The sequence below is a fragment of the Hyaena hyaena genome, unplaced genomic scaffold, assembly GCF_003009895.1.
Source record: "Hyaena hyaena isolate Hyena2069 unplaced genomic scaffold, ASM300989v1 scaffold_604, whole genome shotgun sequence".
Classification (NCBI taxonomy): Eukaryota; Metazoa; Chordata; class Mammalia; order Carnivora; family Hyaenidae; genus Hyaena; species Hyaena hyaena.
In genome coordinates this window covers 505706-533379 of record NW_024081236.1, presented here as the reverse complement: position 1 = coordinate 533379, position 27674 = coordinate 505706, and positions in this window count along the sequence as shown.

Here is a 27674-nt window from a genome sequence, read left to right as displayed (position 1 = left end):
CATCTAGAGTTCTCTGATTTGCTCATTTTAGCCACTCTGACTGGCGTGAGGTGGTATCTCAGTGTGGTTTTGATTTGTATTTCCCTGGTGAGGAGGGATGCTGAGCATCGTTTCATGTGTCTGTTGGCCATCTGGATGTCCTCTTTGGAGAAGTGTCTGTTCATATCTTCTGCCCATTTCTTCACTGGGTTGTTTGTTTTTCAGGCGTGTAGTTTGGTGAGTTCCTTATAGATTCTGGATATTAACCCTTTATCTGATAGACACATTCTTTTTAAATGATAAAGACAGGATGGCCTCTCCCATCACCATCATTCAGTTCAACACTGTACTGAAAGTCCTAGTGAACACAATAAGACAAGAAAAGAAAACATGCAAGGTTTGAAACAAAAAAAACCAAAAGTTTAATATATTTGTCTGTATGAAATATGTACAAACAAAATCTATAGACAAATCATTAATTAGAATGAATGAGGTTAAAATGTTGGATACACAATATTTATCTATCAATTGTATATGTACATGTGTATATATATATGTCTCTGCATATCCACTATACACACATATATGACAACAAAATAAATCATTTTCCAAAAATACAATGTATATAATAATTAAATTGTAAACTAGTTAAGAATTAATATAAAATAATGCATAATTCTTTTTTTTAATTTTATGTATTTATTTTGAGAGAGAGACAGTGCACATGTGAGTGGGAAGGGGTAGACAGAGGAAGGAAGAGAATCTCAAGCAGGCTCCAAGCATAATGCAGAGCCTGATGTGGGGCTCAATCCCACAACCCTGGGATCATGACCTGAGCCAAAATCAAGAGTTAGACACCTAACCAACTGAGCCACCCAGGTGTCCCTAATGCATAATTCTTTAAAGAGAAAACTAAAATCTTGTTTAAAGATATTTGCTAATACTTAAATATACTTAGGAAATCACTACATCCATGTCTAGGAAATCAGTATTTCCATACATTGGGAATGTCAATTCTCATACATTCATATTTAGATGCAATGCAGTTCCAACATGAAAATTCATGTCTTATACATTTACTGGAACATGACAAACTAATTCTGTAATTTATACGGAAGAGAAAAAAAAATCTTTGAAGAGCCAAGGCTATCCTTAGAAAAAATAGGGGTGGGGGAATGTCTAATAAGCTATCATGACAAGGTGATATTGGTACACAGGTGGGCAATATAATAAATTCAGCATGCATTTTTTGGAAACTGAATTTATGGTCAATCTGTTGTTATAGATGGGTAAGAAAATGGTATATCAGTTCTTTAACAAATGGTCATGAGATAATTGACTATTGATTGTTTTATGAAGAGCAATGAAAGTGTACCCTATCTAAAACCATAGATAAAAACCATGTCCAGGTGCTTTAAAGGGAAAAAAATAAACAGCAACTCTTTTGGGAGATGATATAGGAGAAGATTATTACAATCTTGATTGAGGAATGATTCCTGAAATGAGCCACAAAATGTACAAGCCATAAAGGAAAGAGATACTAAACTCATATAAGTTGAAATTAAAAATTCTGTTCATCAAAAGGCATACATCAAAGACTGGCATAATATTGGGCACTGGAGAAATAAGTAAATGATTTTCAAAGCCAAATGGGAATTGTACCAACATAGAGCCTAAGTAAGGTTAGAGGGATAGATGAAAGTTTGGGAGAGAAATTCAGGCTTATTATACCATCTTTAGGGTTAGATAAACTTGAATTTGAATTTCTCCTCTTAGTTCTGTGCATGGGACAGCCAACACAACATTCCTTAGCTTTTTAAACCACAGTTGTCAATCTGCCAAAAAGAAAGGACACCCCTTACTTCATAGGCTTTCTGTGAAGCCAACTGAGGTAATTACAGAGATGACACCCATAAAGTGTTTTTTTCTCTGTGTCAGGAACTGTACCTAGATTAATGAATTTAGTCTACATAACAGTGCTATGAAATAAGTACTAATATTATTCATGTTTTTCAAAGGTGGAAACTGACTTGGCTGAGGTCACATAGCCAGTAAATAGTAGAGACATGATTCAAACCCAGGTGATCCGACAGCAGAGTCTGAGCTCTTACCACAACCTAATCTGCCTTCCCATCTTTGTAAAGTTTTTTTTGTAATACACATGGATCCTGAAACAGCAGACACAATAAGTGACAGTTATTATTATTTTCCAAACAACTCTCCAAAATGCATACTATTATTCACCTTTATAGCTAAGAAACATATTCTAAATTATATAGTTGGGAAGAAAAATTTCTTACCTGATGTAATTAAGGAAACGCTATATATTTTGTTCACATCTTTCCTTGAGGACTGATGACATTGCAATAACTTCTTTATGTGTCAATTTTTCTCACTATATACTGTGGGCTTCTCAAGGTCAGGGGCTGTGCCTTGAATTCACTTTTTCATTCTATATGAGTGGCTGAATGCCAACATATACAGATACTTGGTATATGTATGATGAATAAGTAAATGATCATGGATTATAGAATGAGCTACCCAGTACTGGTTTGAGAGTAACATTTGATTTTTGTGTCTGTCTTGTCTTCTCAGGTTATTCTTATCTCTCAGGTTATTAAACCATGCATGCTAATAAACATGGAGAAAGAACGGAATGTGGACTGAATTGGAACTCATGTGGTTTTACTTGCCTAATAGATGTGTGCATATCTTAGACAGACAAAAGCCATCTGCAATTTCTTATTGGATTCTCAGAATACACTATTGTTTACCTGAAACTAATGCCCCAAAATATGTGGTCAAATAAAATACTGGATATAGTGAGATTTCTAATTTCTTGAATCCATTTGAAACGATTTTACCTACGATGGCATGGATTTCTGAGTTGTAAAAATGTTCTAAATCAATGTGAAGAGGCTGCCTAGGGGTTCTGAAAAGAGGTATTTCTCACATCCTACAAAAATCAAATGTTCAAACTGTTGCCTGAAGCCTTATAGAGTGGGGTGCATTATTTCATTTCTCTTAAAAACACTGATGTGTATATAATTTCTACAACTTATATGAATAGTGAATGACTTAGAGGAAAGAGGACGATGCTAGATCCTAAATTCTCTGATTTTACAAAGTTCTTGCATTTGTTCCTGGGATTTATACTTTCTTTTTTCTTTCCTTTTATTTTCTTAATTTTTTTTTTCATTTTACTTCACTTCTTAGCCAGACACACCAAAACAGCAGCTGCAACTTGAAATAATTATTTTAATTGTTTGCATGCAATAAAGCTGTTAAAAGCAATTTTAATTTTTAGCAGTAAATAGGTTTTATTGCAAAGTTATATAGTTGCTCATAGCTATCCAATGTAATGGGTACTTAGGAGAGTATTTTAGTCTGGACTGTTATGTCTCCTTTATCCACTGTATGCCTAGCCAAGTGTTACAATTTTGCCCACAGGATAACAAAAGAAATGCAAATAGGAGCAATTAAAAGATATGAATAATACTGACACCTCTTTATTATCTTCCAGGTACCATTGGAACTACCCAAGACATTAAACGGTAATGATGCAGTTACAGCTATTTGCCAATCAAAGTGATTCCTGAGGAGGCACAGAGACACTTATTTCCAGGCTTTGAAGGCTATTGACTTCATTATTAGATTTGGAAAATAAAGCAGCCGTCAATAGAATTGTCTACATGGTAACTGATGATACCAGGCTTCTCCAAGGAATCCGTGCACATGGGCTAACTTTTTATGCCAGATAATAGAAACTAAATCTGTTTTCTGTGCCCTTTCATAATGTCACCTTCTTTTGTTTTCATTTCTTTTTCTTTATTCCTCCAGTCTTTTTCTTTTCTGTCTCTCTTTTTATTAATTCTGTGATATTCTGTGCCTCACTCTGCTCTTCTTTTTTTTTTTTTTTAATTTTTTAATGTTTTATTTATTTCTAGGAGAGAGAGAGAGACAGCATGAGCAGGGGAGGGTCAGAGAGAGAGGGAGTCACAGACTCTGAAACAGGCTCCAGGCTCTGAGCTGGCTGTCAGCACAGAGCCTGATGCGGGGCTCGAACCCACAAATCGCGAGACCATGACCCAAGAGAAAGTCGGACGCTTAACCGACTAAGCCACCCAGGCGCCCCCTCACTCTGCTCTTCTTGCTTCTTTTCTCTTTCTGTAGTTGAACAACAAAACCCCATTACAGACACACTTCATCTCCTAGCCTCCAAAGGTGGTCTGCCATAGGATATTTGACCCCACCACATGCTTGTACATGTTTCAGTTATGAAACATAGCTTTCTTTACAGTATAGGTTTCTCTCTCATTTCCCCTCATTCTTTTTTATTTTATTTCATTTAATTTTAATTTTTTTTACAAATAGTTTATTGTCAAGTTGGTTTCCATATAACACCCAGTGCCCATCTCCCCCTTCCCCACCCATACCCATGAGTCCTAAGTTTGTTGTCAGCATTCAAGAGTCTCTCATGGTTTGCCTCTCTCCCTTTCCCCCACCATTTCCCCCCTTCTTCTCCGCCATGGTCCTCTGTTAAGTTCCTCCTAATCCTCCTATACATGCAAACATATGATATTTGTCCTTCTCTGCCTGACTTATTTCGCTAAGCATAACACCCTCAAGGTCCATCCAGGTTGCTACACATGGCCAGATTTCATTCTTTTTAACCCTTTATCTGATATGTCATTTGCAACTATCTTTTCGCATTCCGTTGGTGCCTATTAGTTTTGTGGGTTGTTTCCTTTGCTGTGCAGAAGCTTTTAATCTGATGAGGTCCCAATCATTTATTTTTGCCCTTGCTTTTGGGGATGTGTCAAGTAAGAAGTTGCTGCGGTGGAGGTCAAGGAGGTTGTTTCCTGCTTTCTCCTCTAGGGTGTTGATAGTTTCCTGTCTCACGTTCAGGTCCTTTATCCATTTTGAGTTTATTTTTGTGCATGGCATGAGAAAATGATCTAGTTTCATTCTTCTGCATGTTGCTGTCCAGTTCTCCCAACACCATCTGTTAAAAAGGCTGTCTTTTTTCCATTGGATATTCTTTCCTGCTTTGTCAAGATTAGTTGGCTGTATACCTTTGGGTCCAGCTCTGAGTTCTCAATTCTATTCCATTGGTCTATGTGTCTATTTTTGTGTCAATACCATAGTGTCTTGATGATGACAGCTTTGTAGTAGAGGCTAAAATCTGGGATGGTGATACCTCCCATTTTGGTTTTATTTTTCAGTATTACTTTGGCTATTCAGGGTCTTTTGTGGTTCCATACAAATTTTAGGATAGTTTGTCCTCATTCTTTTTTAAAGTTTATTTATTTATTTTGAGAAAGAGAGAGGTTGTGGGAGGGGGAGAGAGAGAAGGAGAGAGAATCCCAACCATGCTCTGTGCTGTCAGTGGAGAGCCCAACATGGGGTTTGCTCTCACAAACGAAGAAATCATGAACTGGGCCTAAATCAAGAGTCAGATGCTTAACTCACTGAGCCACCCAGACTCGTTATTCTTATGTCTAAATTTAAGTATGATTTCCTGCATCCTTTTGCTCTTCCTAAGTTACTCTCTTCTTTTTTTATCCCTTCCTCTATATTGATCATGTTTTCCAAAGTCCAATTCACTTGGTATCTTCCTTGAAAATCCCAAAGGTAAGATACTGCATTTGCTTCTTAACCTTCCTCCCCATCCATTTGTCTCATTCCAAACATCTGTATTTCCATCCCTGGAGTAAACAAATGGATGGGTAAGTATTATTTTTAATATTGTTTCTCAATTCCACCTAAAAACAAACAATCCAATATATTGATGCTTAGGATCCTCTGTTGTATTCTGTATACCTTTGCTTTTCTTCTTTCTGCCCTTTCTCTCTCTGGGTGGAAATACTCTCTCTCTCCAATGAGAGCTCAAGAATGGACCCTTTTCCAACATCTCCCTTCCAGTTTATACTCATGTATATACAAATTTCAGTTCTTCATATTTGCAGAGTCTGTGTCTATCTTGATCTTGTTTAGATGCTTAAGACATGTATTTTTTAAATTTTCTGAAATAAATGACTAAAGAAAAAGTTTATCCTTTCATATAGACACTAGCCTCCTTGTGAGCTGTGTTTATATCTCAAAGTTCTTTTGTCTCCCACATATATCCTGAACTCAAACAAATGCATGGTTATATAAGTAGTAGTTTATTTATGGATAATTATAAATCTCTTCTTCTGCCCATATTCATACTAACCCGTATCAAAAATAAAACAAAAAATAGACAACACTAGAGTTACATTCAGCTGTCCTGAATTCCAGACACAGCTTTCTAGCTTACTAGTTTACTCCTCAAAACCTCAGTTTAGTTAGCATAAATAATATTTCTCCTAACTGATTCTAGAGTTTCCTTATTCTAGCTATAATATCTATCATTTTCTGTTCATGGCAATATCAGTAGACCTGTATTTGTTTTCATGACAAAGTCACAACAGAGGGCCTAAACTGACATTTTCCAAAGAAGACATACAGATGGCCAACAGACACATGAAAAGATGCCCAACATCATCAATCACCAGGGAAATGCAAATAAAAACCACACTGAGATATTATCTTACACTTGTCGGAATGGCAAAAAAAAAAAGAAAAAGAAAAAGAAAGAAAGAAAAAGAAAAGAAAAAAGAAATAACGTGTTGGCAAGAATGTGAAGAAAAAGGAGCCCTTGTGCTTTATCAGTAGAAATACAAATTGGTGCAGCCACTGTGGAAAATAATATAGAGGTTCCTCTAAAAACTAAAAATAGAATTACCATATGATCCATTAATTCTAATACTAGGAGTTTACTCAATGAAAACAAAAACATTCATTTGAAAAAATATGCACTCTTATATTTACTGCAGCATTATTTATAATTGCCTAGATATGGAAATAAATCAAATGTCCATCAATGGATGGATGGGTAAAGAAGATATGGTGTGTGTGTGTGTGTGTGTGTGTGTGTGTAGTGGAATATTACACAGCCATATATAAGAATGAGATCTTGTCATTTGCAACAACATGGCTGTACCTGGAAGTTATAATGTTAAGTGAAATAAGTCAGAGAAGACAAATGCCACATGGTTTCACTCATATGTGGAATTTAAGAAAGAAAACAAACAGAAAAACAAGAGACAAACAAAAAACCACACTCTTGATTATGGAGAACAAATTGGTGATTGCCAGAGGGGAGATGGGAGGGTGATAGGTGAAGTAAAAAAAATTCTCAACAGTCAGTAAACACATTTTTGTTGCATATCATTTATGTACCTGATACTGTTCTATAGACTGAAAACAGTGCGGTGAACAAGACAGATAAAAATGCCTGCCTTTGAGAAAGTGATATTTTAAATAGGGGAGATTTATAATAAAAACTTTGGTTTTTAAGCAATAATATTTATTTAATTCTGATATTGTTAAGTGTTAGAAAGAATATAAAATGGGGTAAAAGGTACAGAGTTGCAGGCGAGAACTTCATCAAAGGTCAAGGGGAGACCTGAGCTGAGCTGAGTGATGAGAAGCTGATTCATTTAAATTAACTCAAGCATATTATGCATTATCTGGGTGAACACTGTATCTGGGATTTGTACCTACTTTTGTTTTGTGATTATAATGGCGATCAGACCAAGTATACTACTTGACTTGACCTGACTTAGGAGTAAAGAGCAAATGAATAGTTGTTGGGTTTTGTTTGGAATAAAGTCCAAAAGTGCACCAATATGAAGATAAGTAATTGGAAGACAGGAGCGTAATAGGAAATATAGGAAAACTGAGTTATCACACAGTATAACTGTAAGGCAGTCAGAGTGAAAGGCAGTCAGAGTGAAAAGACTCCAAATGACAACAATCAGCCCGTATGCAGAGTAGGTGAAGATTTAGTGTAAGCGAAATACCATCTATTTCATTAAATTAATGTCCTTAAAATGAATTTCATTGATTTGTGGGATATGTGGGGTGTTTTTGTTTCTTTTGCAATTGATTTGTAAATTTGATTTTGGCTATTATAAGTTCAGGTAAAAGAAAACTGCAATTCATTCTAATGCACATTTAGTTTTATAATAAAAAAGTAATGTAGGGACACCTAAGTAACTCAGTTGGTTAAGTGTCCAATTCTTGATTTAAGCTCAGGTCATGATCCCAGGGTCATGGGATTGAGCCCTCATAGGGCTCAGCACTGAGCGTGGATGATAATTATTTTTCTTAAAAATAATTTAATACCCTAATAAATTTTGAAAAAAACACTGACTTTGAAGCAAGACCAGTGTGGATTTTATCTTGGTATTACTTTTTACCAGATGTGACAACTTGCCAGTGCTTTTAACAACTCTGAGCCTCTGAGTTTTTATCTACAAGTTAGGAAAAATTTTAATCTCATTAGACAGTTGTGGGGTTTATAGAATCATTTATTTAATGATGTCTCCATATTTTCATGTCTCATCCAGAACCTTTCCTGAGCTCAGTAGCCATCATATAGTCTTCACTGTAATGGCGATATCCACTTAAGTTTCTCAAAGGCATGTCCAACTCGATTTATTAAAAACTTATTATCTCATTATCCCAAAATTCCTCTTAGTGTTTCCTAACTTAGTCAAAGATACCATCAACAGATGTCATCAATTAAAACTTCATAATTGACTTTCATTTTTCCTGTTGTTCATGTAAAACATGCCTAGGTCTTTCTATTTTATGTAATAACTTTTGAATCAAACCACTCTATATTCAATTGTGACAACTTTAGTTCAAGTCTCAGCCACCTTTCTTGGATTATTGGTGGAGCTCTGATATCAAACAGCTAGTCCTTCTCTCCAATCCATTCTCCATGATAAAGGAAGATTGTTTTTTAAAAAGATAAATTTGATCACATCTGTTCATCAACCTGAGGCTATTGCCTTCAGAATAGCTCAATTTGTTACTATGGCTTATAAATTCTTTCATGTTCTAGTGTCTGTTTACACTTCCCAGTTTATCAGCCTATGTCTTGGCCATTTTTTCAGCCATCTTCAACTATTTATAACAGTGGTAATTTTTCAGGTATGTTATTCTTTCTTTTACCTTTTGTATATAATCTTCTGATTCTTGGAATATTCATACTTACTCCCTATTCTCCTTGATGTTTGCTTGCCTGTTGTGTTTCAACCTGCTCTGGCTTGAAAAGACCATCCTAACCCCAAACACTCTGTTCTTTGTATGATATACCAATTACCCCATCATGTTTATTTTTACTTTGTTAAAGTTTATTTATTTTGAGAGAGAGAAAGAGAGAGAGAGAGGGAGAGGCAGAGAGAGAGGGACAGAGAATCCTAAGCAAGCTCCACCCTTGGGGCTTGAACCCTTGAACCCATTTGAACCATGACCTGAGCTGAAATCAAGAGTCAGACGCTTAACCGACTGAGCAACCCAGCCATCCCTCATCACGTTTAATTCACTGCTTAGTATTATTTTTAAAGAAATATTATTATTATTAATGTTACCTTTTAAGAAATTTTACTGTGATCTATTTGCAAGAGAATGTCATTCATAGTCATATTTTCTGTGCCTTTTACAATTTTTGTTGAATGAATACTTAGTATGAATGAATACATATTAGTACAAATCAAGTGCTAACTGAATATTTGATGATGTTTTTATAGGATGCTTATTCTAACTGCATTTATTTATTTGTTTGTTTGTTTTATTTATTTCTGAGAGAGAGAGAGAGAGAGAGATTGACAGTGTGAGCATGGGAGAGTCAGAGAAAGAGGGAGTCACAGAATCTGAAGCAGGCTCCAGGTTCTGAGCTAGCTGAGAGCCCGACGCGGGGCTAGAACCCAGAAACCGTGAGATCATGACCTGAGCCAAAGTCAGATACTTAACTGACTGAACCACCCAGGTGCCCCTAACTGCACACATTTAAAATGTTTTTTCTATTTTTTTCTCTTTTTACCTCATTTGTATTTTATCCTTGTGGAAAGAAGTTACCTTTTATATTTCTTGAATATCCTATGATTTCTGGGATAGCTTGAAACTCACAGTAGGTGCTTAAAATACTTACTATTAAACTGAACAATCAAATTAATTACAATGACAGTGAATTTATAGGTATATCCATCAAAATGATTATTTGAAGCCGTTCAGACAAAGGCACTGGTTAAGTGAGTAAATATTTAATCATTTGATTAAGTATTTTTATACCATTTACTTCTTATGATTTGAGAGAGATGGATTCTTTTAGTGGAAAGACCGTGACTCTGGAAATTGTTTAATCAGTCACCAGAGTGTTGTTCAATTAGCCAAACACCATTTCAGATACTTCTGATTAACAATGTCCAGAAAAAAAAAAACAAAAAACAACCCACATCTCTTGAATATTACTTTTCCCTCCAGTTTTTGCTTGTCTGCTTTATAAAAACGATTGTAAATGGGAAGTCATAATAAAGTCTCTTTATATGTACTTTTAGTGATAGTTCTAGTCAGAGAAATAAAAATATAATAATAACTTTAAAGGTTTCCATATATTAATTGTGGAGTTTTGCCCTTGTCATGACTCATGACCTTGTTTTAGATATATCTGAGAAGGGAAATGGAGAACAGGGAAACGAGATGATTCTTTTGACAGATAAACCTAAGTGATGATAGCTATTATGATTAACATCTGGGAATCACACTGTATTAAAAAGGGAGAATTGTCAGCATTTCAATTTCTTCTTCATGTCATTCTCTGTATATAAGCCCATTTTGAAAGGAAACCTAAAAGAATAATTCTCGGAGGATTCTGTATCATTTAGAATAATAAATGCAAAGACATATGAATCTATATTGCTTTATCATGTGGTTACCCAAGACAAAGTAGATAGTATAATTAGATATATAATCATTTAAAAAATGAGGTAGTTAAAAATATTTCTCCCTTCGAAAAATAATAAAAGAATACTTTTCAGATGGTTTAAACTTTCAAAGAATGCATCATGCAAAACACTGAAAATATTCCAAGCAAATGATAAAAAGGAAGAATTTTCAATTTATTCTACAACTCTGAAGTAAACATCAGACAATAAGAATATGGAAATGAAGATTTAGATTCCAATGCATCTGTGGGTGTCAGAGTCCCCAGCATTTCCCCAGTTTAAGGCATATGAGTCTAATATGACACGGTTCTTTTATGTCTTGATTTCTGAAAGCTCTTCTCAAAGAGGAGTATCAGGGATGTTTCTAACCCTTTCTCTAACAACGGTACTATTCTTAGAATTAGGGTTTGAGTTTTTCATTTATGAAGGTTTTTAGTCATTAAGTGCAGAAACTGTCTAGATTTGTTTTAATTTACAGATTCGGTTAAAATATTAATAAATAATACTATATGAAATAGAAAGAACATTGATATCTAAGCAAAGGTAAGCAATTGTTATGTCCAAAGGGGAAGAAAATGAATGTTCATTAGCATCAGAAATGTCTCTGAGACTGTTATAAACATATTAATTACCTTCTTTAATTTTCCTAACCTTATACAACAAAGACTATTAATCTTATTGTATAAATGAAAAAACAAGCTAATGGAGGTTAAGTTACTTGCCTAACTTCCCCCAGCCTGTAAGAAATAGACCTATAATTCAAAGGTAAGTAACTTTTGGCTTCAAAGCCCAGGCTTATACTGTGCCAAGTGGTTTATTTAAGTATTATAGAAAATTTAGATTTTAGAGACTAGAAAGGAAAGTGCATGTTTTCAGAATATGACACTCACCAACATTAACAAAGGATCAATCTTCATTCTTTTTCCCATCGTATTTAGGCTAATAAACCTAATGAGTTTTAAAAAACTCCCATCTTGAAATAATTTGGGAATTACAGCAAAATTATAAAGATAGTGCAAAGATTTTCTTTATATGGCTCACCCATTTGCCCCTAATATTAACTACTTGCATATCATGGTTCATTTGTTTACTTATTTACTTTAAAATTTTTTTAATGTTTATTCATTTTTGAGAGAGGCACAGCATGAGCGATGGAGGAGCAGAGAGAGAGAGAGAGACAGACAGACAGACAGAATCTGAAGCAAGCTCCAGGGTCTGAGCTGTCAGCACAGAACCCGATGTGGGTCTCAAACCCACGAACTGTGAGATCATGACCTGAGCCCAAGTCTGACGCTTAAAAGATGAGCCACCCCAGCTCCATGGTTCATTTGTTAAAATTAAGAAACTAATGAGAGAGAGAGAGAGGCATTACCAATATCAGGAATGATGCAATAGCATTGTAGACCCCACAAAGTTAATGATACTTAATGGTGAAAGAATGCATGTTTCCCTCACAGGACGCAAGATCGACACATAAAAATCAACTTAATTCTATATACTAGCAATGAGCTAGTGGAGACCAAAATAAAAGAAAACAACAAAAAAGTGCCATTTACAATAACACCACAACAAATTTAAAACTTAGATACAAATGTAAACGGGTGTAAAATCTGTATGCTGAAAACTCAAAAAAATATTGAAATCAAAGAAAATTTTTGCAAATAACATATTCAGCTAAGGACCACTATTTAAAAGAAAAACTCTTAAACTTCAATAATAAAAAATAGTCTTAATCAATAGGCAAAATATTTGAATAGACACTTTACAAAAAGGGATATATACATGCAAATAAGCACCAGAATATATATTCAGACTCAGTCATTATAAAAATGAAAATTAAAACATTAATCAAATGCCATTATACACCCATTAGAATGAATTAAAAAATAAATAATACGAAAGTTAGTGACGTTCCAGATCAGCTGGAACTCATACGTTGCTAATGGGAAAGCAAAATGGTATAGTCACTTTGGAAAAGTTTGGCAGTTTCTTACAAAGTATTACCTACAACTTAAGCAATATGGCCTAACAATACAGCTTATATTTAACAAAGTTAAATGAAATCTTCACACAAAAATCTCTATGTAAATATATTAGACCTTTATTCATAATTGTATCCAACAAGAAAGAACCCAAATTTGCCTCAACTGCAGAAATGGGTGGTTGGTACATTATTCAATGGAATACTATTCAGTAATAAAAAGGATCAAACTACAGATATATGCAACAGCACGGATGAATTTTAAATGCATAAGTTAAGTGAGAGAAGCCAGAATAAAAAGAATGTACACTATATTAATCCATTTATATAATATTCAGAAAAAGGCACAAACTTAAAGAGACAAAAAGCAGATCAGTGGTTTCCAGGGATTGGATAGGGTGGGAATGAAGGGAGCAGAGACTTTCACTAAAAAGTGACCCAGGTGAACTTTTTTGTAGAACTATTCTGTCTTAATTTTGATATGTTTATATGACCAAATATATTTATCAAAACTTTCAGAACTATACACTAAAAAGGGTAAGCTTTATTTATGCTAATATATTTTAATAAAAAATGAGAAATGAAACATTTTGGATTTTCATGAAAAATTATTGAACTTATTTTGTAGATTCTTCTCCTAAAACTAAATGGACATTTGTTTACTTATCCCTCCTGTCAGTGAATATTTGTTTCTGAAAAAACATACTGAACAATCAATCAATCAAAAAGGAGGGGAGAGAAGACAAAACAAAAGACTTAGGAAGAGGAACTGATAGCCACATTCTTAAAAGCATTACAAGTAACAGCAAACTGTGTTGTCCAATCTTTCTTTTTTCTTTCCCTTTGTTTCCCATGAGGAAAAAGACTCTGCCACAATATCCAAGTCTTTCAGAAATCTAATCAATTCAATATTTTTCCAAACACAAAATTTAATTGGAAAAGCAAATTATTTTGTATTATAAAGAAGATTACTTTGAAAACCATTTATATACTAATTAGAACTCTAATTAGTTTTCTATAATGAGAAATATGTGATGAAAATTTTATTTCTCCAGAGAATGTCTGGGAATATTAGTAAGAAGTTAATTTAGAAGGAACAACCAATTAAGACTCTTACTTTGGATAGAAAAATAGTAAAAAGCATTTTACCTAGCTAGCTCTTTAGTAGTAAAACTAAAAACAGATCACTATGAAGTAATTAGAAATGAGAATACTGTAATAATCTTCATTTGGTTGTGACCTAGCACAAATAAATCAGGCTGATGTATTTTTTCTACTGGATCAGATCTATTTCCCTTTATATATTTATCTGGAAACACCACCTCAAATACACACACACTTTTTTTTTTTTTTTTTTTACATACTAATTGCCTCCCTAGGTTCTCATCTACCTCTGATCTATTTGCAGCCTACAGATAAATTTGTATTCCTAAAGCACACCCTCCATCATGTACATTCTCCCCTAACTACTTCAAGATGTGCTGCATCTTCCTTTACCTCTCAAAGAGACACTACACATCATGATCTGGCTTGACAGCAGTCTTGCTTACCCACCTTTTGAACTTCAACTCCATAATATTAAAAAAAAAAGTATCCATTATCTCTTTTAACTACACTTCTCTATTTACTTTACAACTTAGGTAACAGTGTCTTCCCTGTCCTCTCCCATATCTGACAAAACAGAAAAAAGAAAAAAAAAATGAAAAAAAGGGAAAATGAAGAGACTCAGAGAAATCTGGGTTATCATTAATCACACCAACATACGTTATGATGGAAATACCAGATGAGAGGAGAGAAATAAGGGAGCAGAAAAACATGTGAAGAAATAACGTCCGAACATCTCCCAAATTTAATGAAAACATTAATCTACATGGTCAAGAAGCTCAACAAACTCTAAGTAAGATAAATACAAACATACATACCCACACAAATATTAATCACAATGTTGAAAGTCAAAAATAAAGAGAAAATCTTGAAAGCATTAAAAGAAAAATGATTCGTTATATACAGGGAACCCCATTAAGATTAACAGTTGACATCTCATTAGACAATGAAGGTCAGAAGGCAGTGGGACTACATATTCAGAGTGCTTAAAAAACTCTCAGCCAAGAATCTTAAACCAGCAAAATTTTCAAAAATAAGTAGAAATAAATATATTCCTAAATTACAAAACAAACAAAATATAAAATTCATTGTTAGCAGACTTACAAGAAATGCAAAAGGAAATTCTGCAGTCTGAAAGCAAGTGATGCCAGACAGTAATTTAAAGCCACACAAGAAAATAGAGTGCCATTAAAGTAAATATGAAGGTGATTACAAAAGACAATATAATTACATATTTCTTCTTTTTACTTCTCCTGATTTCAAAAATAGGTTGCATGAAATGATATGTAGCATATGACTGCATTAATGATTTTATATTTGACAATAACAACATAAGTGAAGTGGTTGGGAAAAAGGTATATGGGAATAAGGAAATGACAATGGATGGTAGCATATATGCATAAGATAAATGAAAAGAACCAGGAAGGGTGCCTTCATTTACTCTCTCAAAATCATTAAAAGTGATAATTATTATCTTAGTCAGTCTGAGCTGCTATAACAATTACCTTAGACTGAGTGGCTTAAATGACAAGTATTTATTACTCACAGTTCTGTAGACTAAGAAGTTCAAGATCAATGCTGGTAGAGCTGGTGTTTGGTGAGATCTTGTTTCCTGGTTTGCATATGGCCATCTTCTTTTTGTGTACTCATATGGCAGGAAACAGAAAGGAAGCAAACTCTTTTGTGTCTCCTCATGATACTAATCCTATCATTAGTACTCCACCCTCATGACTAATTACTGAAGGCCTCATTTCCAAATACCATCACATTGGGGATTAAGATTTCAACATATGAGTTCTGGGAAGACACAACATTTAGCCGGTGGCAAGTAGAGAAAGTAATAATTATAACAATATGTTGCTGTTTTAAATCATACATTTATATGTATACATATACACATTGTATATATATATAGTCTATAGTTTATCAAATAATATATAATATATTTTGATATCTATTTAATATAATATAGTACTAAATAGTACCAAAAGGGAGAAGAGGGAACAGGCTATATGAAATTAACATTCCTTACTTTATGGGAACTAATTCAGGATAGATCTGAAGTAGACTTTGATTAGGTAAGATATACTGCAAACCATAGAACAACTATCAGAGAAAATAAAAACTTAAGGAAATAATTTTTATTTTTTTTTAATGTTTATTTATTTATGAGAAAGAAAAAGACAGAGTGTGAGAAGGGGAGGGGAGTGTAGAGAGAGGGAGTAACAGAAACTGAAGCAGGTTCCAGACTCTGAGTTGTCAGCACAGAGCCTGATGCAGGGCTTAAACTCATGAACTGCAAGATCATGACCTGAGCCGAAAGTTGGACAACCAACTGAGCCACCCAGGTTCCCAGAGAAAATAATTAAGAAAAAAAAACATTGCAAGAATTCAAATGTTACATTAGAAAATATTCACTTAATAAAAAAGAAGGCAATAGAAGATAATGAAACAAATTGTCATGAGGCATGTGGAAAACAATAATCAACAAAAGCTCTTAGGTATATATCCAACCCTATCAATGATATTGAATATTAATAAATTAAGCAATGTAATTAGAAGGCAAAGCTAGTCAGATTGTGTAAGTGCACACATTAAAATAAAGATTCAACCATATGCCGTCTGTAATAGATATATTTTATATTAAAAATTCAAATAGATGGTAGGCAAAAGCATGGCAAAAGGTACACCATGCATCAGGAAGAAACAACAATAATAAGAATATATACACTGAAAAAAAGCTTCAGAATACATGAAGAAAATCTTGATATAACTGAAGGGTGAAACAGACAATTCAACAATAGGTACTTTCACTCTTGTCTCTCAATAATGGAAAGAACAACTAGACAGAAGATCAAAAAGGAAATATTAGACTTAAGTGATACCATAAAACAACTAGACCTAGCAGACATCTACAAAACACTCCATCCAGGCAGCAGCAGAATATATATTCTTCTCAAGGACACATGGACCTTCTCCAGGATAGACTATATGTTAGGCCATAAAACAATCAACAATACATTTTGAAGAACTGATGTATAATCAGCTGGAAAGATGGCTGAGTAGGAGAACACTAAGCTCACCTCTAACCATGAATACAACTAGATAACACACATATCAGTATGAATAAAACAGCTAAAGGTAGGAAAGAGGTAACATCCAAGAAGGTACAGAAGATGTGGTCTGGGAGAGAAACATACTATGGCTATCATCAGTGGGGAGAGAACTGATGGTTAAGGGAAGGGTGAAAAACAGACTTTCACACCAGGAAGCCCATGAACAGGGAGGATGAATCTGTAATATTTACCTTTGAAAGTGAGAGAGGTAGGATTTCATGAGTTCTTAAAATCAGCAGGACTTAAAGCCTGGAATTTTAAAAATTGGTGGGCTCAGCTCTGAATGAGCCTAGAAAGCATTAAAAAGCAGAGATCCTGACCTTAAAGATACAGCATGACAAATAGTAGGTCACTTTAATCCCCCACTTGTTCAATGAACAGATCATCTAACCAGAAAATCCACAAGGAAATAGTGGGTTTGAATGACACACTAGACCAGATGAATTTAACAGACATATTCAGAACATTCCATCCTAAAACAGCAGAATGCACATTCTTTTCAAATGCACACAGAACATTATCTAGAATAAATCACATATGAGACCACAAAACAAGCCTCAACAAATTAAAAAATACTGAAGTGATACCATGCATCTTTTCTGACCATAACATTATGAAACAAGAAATCAACCAGAAGATAAAATCTGGAAAGAGCACAAATATATGTAGGTTAAATAACATGCTATTAAACAATGAGTGGGTCAACCAAGGAATCAAAGAAGAAAAAGAAAATTACTTGAAGACAGGTAAAAATGAAAACGTAATGGTCCAAAATCTTTGGGATACAGCAAAAATGCATCAAAAGTTCAGCAAAAGACCTAAAAGAGAAGTTTATAGCAACACAGGCTTACCTCAAGAAGCAAGAAAAATCTCAAATAAACAATCTAACCTTACCCCTAAAAGTAACTAGAAAAAGAAGAATAAACAAAACCCTAACCTAGCAAAAGGAAGGAAATGATAAAGATTAGAGCAAAAATAAATGATATAGAAACTAAAAATACAACAGAACAGATCAAGGAAACCAGAAGCTAGTTCTTTGAAAAGATTAACAAAATTGATAAAACTCTAGCAAGATTCATTAAAAAAGAGAGGAGACCAAAATAAACAAAATTACTAATAAATGGGGACAAATAAACAACACTGCAGCAATACAAACAATTGTAACAGAATATTATGACAACCCATATGACAACAGATTGGGCAATGCAGAAGAAATGGATCAATTCCTAGAAACATAACCGATCAAAACTGTAGTAGGAAGAAATGAAAAATTTAAATAGACTGATTACTAGCAAGGACATTGAATCAGTAATCAAAAGTCCAGGACCAGAGAATTTTACAGGTGAATTCTACCAAACATTTATTGAAGAATTAATACCCATTCTTCTTAAACTATTCCAAGAGGAAGGAAAACCTCTAAATTCATCATATGAGGCTAAAATCACCCTGTTACCAAAACCAGATAAAGGTACCACACACACAAAAAAAATTATAAGCCAATATTTCTCATGAACATAGATATAAAAATGCTCAACAACTGTGGATTTGGTAAACCAAATCCCACAATATGTTTTAAAAATTCATACACCACTATCAAGTGGGATTTATTCCAGGGATGCAAAGGTAATTTAATATTTACCAAAAAAATCAATGTGATATGTCAGATCAGTAACATAAAGGATACAAAAAAGTATATGAATAGAAGAGGAACACTTCCAAACTTATTCTCTGGAGTCAGAATTACTGATATCAAAGCCAGACAACAAGGGGAAAGAACAATTTTTTCAACAACAGTGCTAAGACTGGCTGTATACAAAAGAATAACATTTGACTTCCACCTCATACCATGCACAAAAATGAACTAAAAATGGATCATAAACTTGTATGTAAGAGATAAGACAGTAAAACTCTCACAAGAAAATATAGGCATAAACCTGTATTACCTGAGTTAGTCATGATATCTTAGACACAATACCAAAAATACAAGTGACAAAAGAAAATTAGATAAATTGTACTGCATCATAGTTTAAAACTTTTTCCCCCATAAATGATGCCATAAGTAAACTGAGAAGACATTGCATAGAATGGGAGAAGATACCAGAATATCATTTATCTGATAATAGTCTTGTGTTCAGAAGATTTAAGGAACACATATGACTCTTATACAAAAATACAAATAACCCAGTTTAAAAATGGACAAAGTATTTGAATAGATATTCCTCCAAAGAAGATATACAAATGGCCAATAAACACATGAAAAACTGTTCAACATCATTAGTCATAGGAAAATTCTATCAAAACCAGAATGAGATATCACTTCACAACCACTAGGGTGGCTACAGTAAAAGATTATCAAGTGTTGGCAAAGATCTGGAGAAATTGTAACTTCATACACTGCTCAGCGGAATGCAAAATGGTATAGCCACTTGGGAAAACAGTTTGGCAGCTCTTCAAAATGTTGAAGATTACATTACCATGTGATATATATATATATATATATATACACACACACACACACACACAGACACTCAAAAATTTGTACACAAATATTCATAGAAGCATTTTTCATAGTAGCCAAAACATTAAAAACAACCCAAATGCCCATCAACTGATGAATGGATTAAAAATGTGACACATCCATACAAATGAATAGTATTCAGCCATAAAAGGAATAATACTAATATAGGCAACAACCTGGACTATCTACGCTAAGTGAAAGTAACAGATACACAGAAACAGAATGACTGGGAAAGAGAAGTAGAGAGGGAGACAATGAGGGGAGACTGTAAATACATACAGGTTTTCTTTTGGGTAAAACAAAAATGCTCTAAAATTGTATTGTGGTAATGGTTCAAAAGCAATGAATGTACATTATTAAGTGGGTGAATTGTGGGCTGAATTATTTACCTCAATAACACTTCTAAAAACATAATTCACAACATGCTAAATTTCTGCTTAAAAATTTCTGATAACTTTTCATTTTACTTGAAGTAAAATCACAATGGTTATATTCATCACTAGGCCCTTCTGTAATATGATTCCATGTTAACCTCTCTTTTATGATCTGCTACTATTCTTTCTCTTTGCTACCTCAGTGCTTTGCAGGTCTTCAAACATGCCAGCCAACTCTTGTTTCAGGGACAGTATGTTTGCTATTTTTCTCACTTGGGATATTTTTTTCCCTATATACTATATGGATTGTTCCCTCATCTTGCGCTTTTTGCTCATCAAAGTCTTCATGAGACAACTGTGCTTTAGGAAACTCCTTTGACTAAAGCACTACTATCCCTTTCCCATGTCACTTGCCATTGTTTTGCCTCCTTTCTTTGTTTTGTGTACTACCATCTATTTGCACTAAAATGTAAATTGCAAAAGGCATGACATCATTTGATTTTTCACCATGGTTTACCTAGTACCTAGAACTCTAGACTCTACATTACATGGTAGGCATGAAACAAATATATTTGTTCAATGTATTACTTATACTATGTGGCTAATATCTTTAATTTTCTACCACAACCAGGAAATGTAGTGACCTTGTAGAGCTTAAAGTTCTTGCATAAAAATAAAAGCATTTTACTTAAAAAAATTTTTTTTCATGTTTTTTATTTATTTCTGAGAGAGAAAGAGACAGCGTGAGCAGGGAGGGTCAGATAGAGAGGGAGATACTAAATCTGAAGCAGGCTCCAGGCTCTGAGCTAGCTGTCAGCACAGAGCCTGACATGGGGCTTGAACCCACAAACCATCAGATCATGACCTGAGCTGAAGTTGGATGCTTAGCTGACTCAGCCACCCAGGCACCCCAGCATTTTACTTTTTGAAATGAAAAATATGTGTTAAAAGTCACACAACATTATTTTCTCAGTTGATGTTACAGCATGAATATCTGATAAGTCATATCAAACACATAGGACAAGATCCAACTAATTGACTTTTGCTGCAAACACAAATTATAATTTGTTCTTATATCACAGTTCTGACAACATCAGTTAATCTTTGGGTACTATTCCCTGAAATATCTTTGTCTTTACCGCTCCAGGTTGAAGAGAATTAATCGGTTTGTGCCAGACAACAGCAACTTCTGCCAGTGCCTGCAGGGGCTACCAATCAAAAGATAGAAGGGGTGAGGAGAACAGCTCATTCTTTCACAGTCACCAGGGTAACCAGAGGCATAGTGGCTGGCCTTGTTGACATTTCAGACAATGATGTTCAGGATTAACTTCTGTTTTCATTATGAAGACAGAGCAGAAAGTGTGACTCAAAAGCCATGAATTGATTATTGCCCAGGTGTGACAGTGTTACTGCCTTAAAACAAATGATGAAAGATGAAATCTGAGGGGGTGTTGGAAGGTCACCCAATGCATAAAATATGTTCCCCACTGTCCTGACATGATGTGTGTAACTATCAACAACAGTGGTTCAGTCTTTTGATTTAAGGAGTTTTGTTCTTAGCAGTCCTCTGCCAAAGAGAAGACTCAAAGATGCTATGCATAAAAACACATCATTTGCCATTAACATTATTTTAACATTTAACATAAAACATAAAACCATTACCTAATTTGTAATTCTTTTTCCTGCAAATATAAGAAACTGACTTTAGCTTTTTAAGAAGAAAGTAGTAACATGGGCTAGAAGGAACTAAAATCAGATTAGAAATATCATTGCTCATATTTTCTTGCCTTTACAGAGAGTTTCATTCTATTTCCCTCTCTCTCCCCAATCCATTTCTTGCCTGCTTCTCTAATCTATAGGGTAGGTTAAAAGTGCATTCCCTGCAGCTTCCAAATGCACATTTCATACCTCCAGCTAAAGAAAATGAGGATTTTTGTCCCTCTCACTCCCAATTCCAAAGTTCTTACAGAGATAATGTGTTTGTCTACTGTTCTGTGAGGGGCCCATAACCTGATGAGTTACGATTTACTAAGAATCAAGGTCACATTATGTCAAATAGCTTCCACAGTGCCCAGGCTGATTAGGGTGGACAACAGGAGAGCCTATGAATTAAACTGACAAAAGACAGATTAGCAGGAGAAAAGATAAATTTAATCACATAGGTTTAAGAGTTCACAAAAATGTGGCTCAAATAGGTGGTTAGAATTTTGGGTTTATATACCATCCTAATAGGGGAATGGGAAGGAGGAGAAAGGGCACTTAAGGAAAAGCAAGTGACTTTTTAGAAAGATAAATGGACACTTAGGAGTATAGATGAGGGAGGTGGTAGTTTTGTGACCATGTCTGTTTAGGTGTGGTATACAGACTTCTCATCACTAGTGATGAGTCAATCTTCCCTGGTTGTTCCCAGGAAGTGAACTATGACATCTGAGTTTTTAAAAGGAGGCTTTGCTTTTAGGCATGTAAGAGATTTCAGGACCTCAAATGCCTTATGCCCAAAATAATGTTTTTTTAATATTTTTTTAATGTTTTTTTTTTTTATTTATTTCTAGGAGAGAGAGAGAGACAGCGTGAGCAGGGGAGGGTCAGAGAGAGAGGGAGTCACAGACTGAAACAGGCTCCAGGCTGAGCTGGCAGTCAGCACAGAGCCCTACGCGGGGCTCAAACCCACGAACCGCGAGATCATGAACTAAGCGAAAGTCGGATGCTTAACCGACTAAGCCACCCAGGTGCCCCTGCCCAAAATAATTTTTATGCCATAGTATCATATTCTGGACCCCTTCAATATATTAACATGATGTCTCATTAAGAGCAATTAAATTACCCAGTAGGATGTTTAGAGGGTAAGTGACTCTCTGTTATACAGAAGCCACAAAGCCAGAAAATGTTCTGAGCAAAGTCAACTCTCAAGAGGTGGCGGGAGGGATGCTGGAAAGAGGGCAGCATGCAGGAGGGCAGGCACCAAGGGGAGACAGAACAGGAACGCTTTATAAAGTACAACAGGTCCTGGCAATGCCAGTCCATGTGATTCCTGAAACAAACATGATTGCTGTCTTTAGCTCTCCTGGGTGGATAGAGCCTACCAGGCATGTGGTTACGTAGCTTTAATGATTCACAGTGTAACTTCTGGAAGGAGTACCTGAAAACAGAACTTCTAATTTTCAAGTGGATCTCACAGTCTTTAACAAGCAAGGTCAGGACAATACAGCAGAGGTACCTACCTGAGATGGGCACTGAAAGGAGTATACAGTTACATACATGGAATGCACTGAGGCAGTGTCTAGTACACTGTAAGCACCTCAGTAGGCAGCACCTCTTTTGAGGTCAACCTTTGAAAGGCTGTATAGGTTAGTGGTCAAGAACATGAACTCTAGAACCAAAACTTCAGGATGTAGTACTTGTTTCTTTGCACATTGAGTGTGCTAACCTCTCTTTACCTCATTTTCCTCATCTGTAAAATGGAACATTTTTTAATGTTTATTTACTTTGAGAGACAGAGAGAGACAGCATGAACAGGGGAGGGGCAGAGAGAGAGGGAGACACAGAATCTGAAGGCAGGCTCCAGGCTCTGAGCTGTCAGTGCAGAGCCCAATGTAGAACTTGAACCCATGAACCACAAGATCATAACCTGAGTCACAGTCAGACATTCAACCAACTGAGCCACCATAGCATCCCTCTAAAATAGAATACTTATAGAAACAGCCTCATAGGTTTCCTATTGATCATCTATCTATCTATCTATCTATCTATCTATCTATCTATCATCTACCTATCTAGTTAATTAGCTTTATTTGAGAGATGAGTGTGTGTGAATGTGAGTGGGGTCAGAAGGGCAGAGGGAGAAAGAGAATCTCAAGCAGCTTCCATGCTAGTGTGGATGCAGAGCTTGATTTCATGACCCTGGGATCATGACCTGAGCCAAAATCAAGAATTTGATGCTTAACTGACCGAGCCACCAGAAGTCCTCTTTTATACTTTTTTAAATGGAGATTAAATGAGTTAACATATGATAAGCACTTGGAACATTTCTTGTGAGTACTGTATGTATTACTGTTACCAACAAAACTATCAACCAGGATGAAACTGGGAAGCTGCAAGTGGGGATGAATTATAAGGATGATGAATCCATGACCTCAAGGAAGTGACTGAAAACCCAGTTTCTTCTCCCTGCTCCACTGTGTCAGCCATAGGACTGGGGCTTGATTTTATGCCACATGACCTTGTGATGGAAGGGATTACTTTAACTGGTTTAAACAAGTCTGCCTATTCCTTTGAATCATGAAGATTTTACTGTCTTATTTGTTGGCTGAATTCTTTTTGTCAAATAATTAGTTTTCATTTTTAAACATATAATGACAAATCGATGAGTTTACTCTTTTAATCTGTGGTGAGGAAAACTGGTATTTTTTTTTTTTTAAATATTTTTATTTATTTCTAGGATAGAGAGAGACAGCGTGAGCAGGGGAGGGTCAGAGAGAGAGGGAATCACAGACTGAAACAGCCTCCAGGCTCTGAGCTGGCANGGTCAGAGAGAGAGGGAATCACAGACTGAAACAGCCTCCAGGCTCTGAGCTGGCAGTCAGCACAGAGCCCGACGCGGGGCTCGAACCCACGAACCGTGAGATCATGACCTAAGTGAAAGTCGGACGCTTAACCGACTAAGCCACTCAGGCGCCCCGGAAAACTGGTATTTTTAATGCAATCATTTGAGCAGATTTATCAGGGTGCCCTAGTGCAATAATCTGATTGTTCAATTTCACTGTCAGAAGTGGTTCATGCTATTCCCCAGTATCTATGGGTTGGTTTATTTAGAAAAAGAAGATGAAGAAGACGAAAAAATCCTCTCAAGAGCCAGCAGGTGATTATTTTGGTCTCTGATTAAACAAAAACCATTGATTCTCACCAATGATATCAACTTATGTATCCACAATTCACTAAATCAATTTTTTTTGCAATAGTGGGATTGCATTTAGTGCCACCTTAGTTCTTTGATAGTACAAAGTTCTTAAAAATTTGAAATTATGTTTTCAAAGCATAAATAATTTATAATTACAATTATTTATTAGGAATATGAATCAGATAAGACAAGAAATTTGAAAGTTAATATTGAAAGTAGTAAAAATGTACAAGTTAATGAGAGGTAATTTAGAAAAACATAAAGCCAGAGGTCTGTAAAAAAAGAAAAAAAAGAAAATGTGGTAGCTAAGACTTCCAACAATGAGCTTGACAGTAAAGAAAACAATAGAATTGCACCAATAAGAATAATGGATTAATATATAGCAGGGCAGTCAATCAAAACAGTTTGAGAATTAATCTAGATAATTATTTAAATATAAATTTTGTTTCTATAGAAATTGGAAAGCCTACAGTTAATATATCATGGGAGAGTAAGTCATGAACAACTACCACAGTAGACTATCACTTATAGTAACATGCACTGATCTTGCATACTGTGAAGGAAATGGTCAGATAGTTTTGAAATAACATAAGAAAATTATAAACAAGGAAGTAGAAGGGCCATATCCAAATCTATTTGAACAGTACAGCTCACTTAGTATGAAATGAACAATGTGTTCCACACTCATTCTATATAAGACTTCTCCACCTTCAAGAGATTCAGTCTAGTTGAGGAGAAAGAATATGGTCTTGGACAGATAAATAATTTGTTTATTATCTGGCAACCTAACTATAGTATTAGAAGTGCTCTCATTTCATTGCACTGCTTAGTCTGATATTTTTTCTTATGTATGTTATATCTGAAAAATGTATGTCTTCTGGTTCACTCATGCTTTTTTTCATGAAAAACAGTATTTTTGGGGGTGCCTGGGTGGCTCAGTCAGTTGAGCGACTCTTGATTTTGGCTCAGGTCATGATCTCATGGTTTGTGAGTTCTAGCCCTGCGTTGGGCTCTGCGCTGACAACAAGGAGGAGACTGGTTGGGATTCCCTCTCTCTCTCTTTCTCTTTGTTCACCCCCTGTTCATGCTCTCTCTCTCTCTCTCATTCTCTCTCTCTCAAATAAAAATAAATAAGTAAATAAATGTTTAAAAAAACAGTATTTTTCTCTTTGTTTTTTTTCCTGACCATTTATTAGGAAGCAAAAACTTCTGTTTGATCACATCTTGACTTCTGTTTGTCAAGATTGATGGAAAGCAGAGTCATTTATGCCTAGACCATCAGCATTTCTCTAAATGCTGATCAGTTGAATCACTGATCAAGAAGATTCTTCTAGAACAATCTCATGTTCCTTAGACTTGGTAACAATAGCTCAGGACAGAAGCTGCATGAAAGGTAACTACAGGACAGAAGGTCTATGGGTGGGAGGATGTGAGCACTGGGGAGAAGGGACTGGGAAATATCAGCGCTCGGGCTGCAAGGTCTGCACACATGGAGAGAAAATGAGCAGTTTCCATGGACAAGAACGTCTTGATGTTTTATTTCTAGTAGCAGAATTGAGGTCTGATTAGGGTGCTGCAAGAGAACCCACTTGGCAGAAAAAACAGCTTCCCATTTCAGTTTCCAGGCATAATTCCCTCTGGTATGACTAAAAGTTATGAGAGCTTTTAGTTAAAGATTGCTATTTTCTTGGGTGTCTTAGATTACTCCAGTATCTGTATCTCAGAAGAGGGCTTTATTGTGAATTAATAAAGGACTTAGCAGCCTAGAAAATTTGGTGAAGTGACTTCTCATTCCTAACAAATCCCACAGTCCATGGCAGACAGGTCATTTGCAGTTCCCCTTGAATGGTTCTAGCTTCCAGTCTGGAGAATGTAGATCCCACAGAGTCCCAGGATTTTTTTTTCTACTTATTTCAGACCAGAAAAAATAACTTGTTGTCAACAGTGTAAACATTGCTATGTCAAGAGACGACGACGATGACAACGATGATGATGATGATAAATAATAATAGTTATTGGTTCTAAAATGCAGACATATGATTTAGGCTCAGATAATCACATACATCCATAAGAGATGCAAAAAGGATTTAGGGTTGAATTATGTGGGGAAAAGAGAAGAGGTGTGAATGGAAAATCACTTTTGCTTCTGTGAATTGCCAGAGAGTCAGCCTGGTTTTATACCTAGCACTGTGTTGTGGCTTCTTAAATATGATATGGGTTGCAGTTCCTTTGTTGAGCCAGTCTGGAGTGTAGAATGGAAACCGTCTTGGCAGCTCAGCCTAGAGTCAATTACTTGCCTTTTCCAGTGTTCCTGTGGATTATCTATAGAATTTATGAAATCCCTTTCTCTTTAATCTAGGTAGAGTAGATTCTCTGGTTAAGAGCTCATACAAACACACACACACACACACACACACACACACGAACTCATACCCACAAAGGACCTTTCTAGTTTTTATCTTGTAACACCCTCAGCTAGACATTTCTATTTTCAAATACAGAGAAGTTCTAAACTGTTATTTTCCCATTAAGGTATCCCACCATCTGTCTTAATCGCAAATTTACATTAGTTCAGAAAAATGTATCAAGGCACACTTTATGCCTTAAATTCTGCTGGATCTGTAGCTAAAATTACAATATGAGTCTTATCTTTAAAAAAGATTTTTTTGGGGGCGCCTGGGTGGCTTAGTCAGTTAAGCGTCCGACTTTCGCTTAGGTCATGATCTCGCGGTTTGTGGGTTCGAGCCCCGCGTCAGGCTCTGTGCTGACTGCCAGCTCAGAGCCTGGAGCCTATTTCAGAGTCTGTGTCTCCCTCTCTCTCTGACCCTCCCCTGCTCACGCTGTCTCTCTCTCTCTCCTAGAAATAAATAAAAATATTTAAAAAA